This window comes from Miscanthus floridulus, chromosome 1 (assembly GCF_019320115.1).
Source record: "Miscanthus floridulus cultivar M001 chromosome 1, ASM1932011v1, whole genome shotgun sequence".
In the NCBI taxonomy this organism is placed as follows: Eukaryota; Viridiplantae; Streptophyta; class Magnoliopsida; order Poales; family Poaceae; genus Miscanthus; species Miscanthus floridulus.
This window is the reverse complement of record NC_089580.1, coordinates 52,748,857-52,751,666: the sequence shown is the minus strand read 5'-3', so window position 1 is coordinate 52,751,666 and position 2,810 is coordinate 52,748,857. Positions and strand designations below refer to the sequence as shown.

General features: G+C 40.9%; 1 non-coding gene across 1 annotated transcript; it reads right to left on the bottom strand.

Moving 5' to 3' along the window:
- Nucleotides 1-1,577: 1,577 nt before the first annotated feature.
- Nucleotides 1,578-1,684, bottom strand: LOC136511866 (small nucleolar RNA R71). The gene has a single exon (XR_010772887.1). It is a non-coding gene; the product is annotated as a small nucleolar RNA R71 (small nucleolar RNA).
- Between the last annotated feature and the right edge of the window lie 1,126 nt (nucleotides 1,685-2,810).

Genomic DNA, 2,810 nt, shown 5'->3' with positions numbered 1-2,810 from the left:
GTAGTGCATATGAACTAGAATATAGTTGCCTTATTATAGTCATGATATATGAACTAGCATATAGTTTATGTGTCATGATCTTAACATGTTCAACTTCATGCTTAATCATTCATATGATTTGTATGAGTAGAAGTAGAGCTAGGGTTGGGGTGATGGTTCGTCGTTCCTTCGGATTTGCCCATATTCTTGCTTGTCGATCCGTAGGGTTAGAGTCCCAGGGGGATATCAGTAGTTTCCTTGTACACGGGCATGGTGCTCGGGTACATGGGAACCTTCAGATATGATGGTATCTCATGGTTGAGGGGTAGGCAGTAGGTGGTGACAGCCTTGTCCGTCCCTTGTAATCCACCACATCCGGATATTGTGTAGGAGTTTTAAATTCTCTCACGCTTGTTGGCAGACCAGTACTCGGAGATCTCCCCGTCCATCTCACACTTAGTTCTAACTCTAGTCATATAGCTTGTATGATCATTAACTGTTCTTTGCATGGCTATATTAGAATATGCCGGCTCCACGTAGGAATATTCTTTTATTCTTTATTTTCCTTTTATACTTGAGGTTGGCCCAGATGTGTGTTCACTATCCATGAAATATTGTTTTTACCCCTGTCATGCACTATGGTCCACTATGCAAGTATGTAATCATGTTTATGCTCATGCTAGACTCTTATACCTTGCCCTCATTTGGGAAAATATAAATAACGATATCCTGAATACTTCCGGGTGAAATGCTACAAGGATAGATCCGTGCGCTTGTGGATGATTTCTATAATCGTTAAGAACTATCGTAGTTGGTGTTTCTTGTCAGTGTTGCTAAGATTAACTCAATCTTAGTAATGGTGTTAAGAAATACCAACAGGCCTATCTGGCGCTATTGCCAGTGATGGACTTAAAACCTCCTCACTTGGTGATTGCGCTAAGAAATGCCAACAAGCATTTCTAGCAACGTTGTCGGGGAGGGCATAGGTTAAAGAATCTAGTAGGACATGAATACATACATGTAATGGTAGCCATAGTTTATGCAGGCTAATTCTGCTTATTTTCTTCCTATTGTGGATAAAAATAGGATAGTGTATGAGTGGTTTTGATCTACCGAACAACTACACCGATAATCTGGAGGCACTCCTAAGGAAGAGCCGGTCTCGTACCACTTCTTTTTCTGCTACTCCGCTGGTAGTCGAACCAGTCATCCCCGTACCATCCGCTACTACCGAAATGGCCAACTCACTATGTTGCTACTCCACCCCCGCTGTTGCCAACGTGCCCGTTGGGCCTGCTGTCAACATGGGCAATGAAAATTTCAAGCTATGCACTAGCCTAATTACGATGGTGTAGGCAAACTAATTCTATGGTTTGCCAAGCGAGGACTCAAGTGCACACTTGCAACACTTCCTGGAGTTGTGCGACACCAATGTCATCAAGGATGTCACACAATCTAGCATCATGCTCCGTCTGTTTCCCTTCTCCCTCGCGGGGAAGGCAAAATAGTGGTTCTATAAAGAGAAGGAAGCTGTCAACACGTGGGACAAATGTTCTGCGGTGTTCCTCATGAAGTTTTTCCCCATGGGCAAAACCATTACCCTAAGGGGGCAAATTTCAAACTTCTAGTAGATTTCACTAGAATCCATCCCTGAGGCATCGGAAAGGCTCTAGGATTACATCTAGGCCTGCCCGCACCATGGAATGGAGAATTGGCTCATGCTCTAGAATTTCTATGTTGGGCTCACGCCCATGTCAAAGGGGCACATAGATGCCACTGCTGGAGGAGCATTCCTCTCCCTCACTATCAACGATGCCATGGCTCTCATTGAGAAGATGGTGGCTAATCAAAGCTGGGAGAGGAATGCAAACAACAAAAAGGCATGCATATCGTGAAGCAGACGGATATGCTTGTCGCAAAATAGACTTGTTACTCTCAAGACTAAACGAACGGGCCTATGAAAAAGAAGCTATTCAGGCCACAGACTCACAAATGACTTACGAAGTCTGTGGTGAGGTCGGACATTCGGGGAATAACTGCCCTGAAACCACGGACTCACAAATGACTTACGAAGTCTGTGGTGAGGTCGGACATTCAGGGAATATTTGCCCTGAAACCAGTGAAGATGCCGCCTACATCAACAATGGGTTCTGACAAGGTAACAATAATGGCTGGAACAATCAGTCCCGCCCGCAAGGGGGTAATTCGAACATTAACTCAAATTATAATTCGAATCAACCTACCTTGAAAGACCTAGTTTTAGGTCAAGCAAAAATCAATGAAAATCTCACTAAAAAGCTTATGTATAATGATAAAATGATTGAAAATATTAATTCAAAAATTGAAAATTTATCCACCTCTATGAAAAACCAACTAAGTTTTAATAAAATGATAGAAACCCAAATTGCTCAAATTGTTGCCGCTATATCAGTTAACCATTCGGGGAAAATCCTGGGACAACCCGATAATTCTCCTGAATTTGTTCATGCAGCTACAGAGCAATAAAGGAGGAGGAGTCTTGGCGACGGACTATAAATGTCGAGGCCTTGCTGAAGGTAAATCGATAGTTATCTTTTAAAAATTAAAAAATTAAAAAATTCAAAATTTTTAAAATTCAAAATTTAAAACTTGCTTTAAAATAATTTTTTAGAAAAAAAATAAAATCATTTTCTGATAGTATAGATTTTTCTGTTATCATTTCTAATTTTTAAAATATTTATAAAAATTCAAAATATAATAAAAGTTTTGTGGAAAATCAATTTCGGGAGCAACTTTTTAAAACCGAGGGAAGCACCAACGGCTACATTTTGAAAATGGCCGTTGGGAGCTAC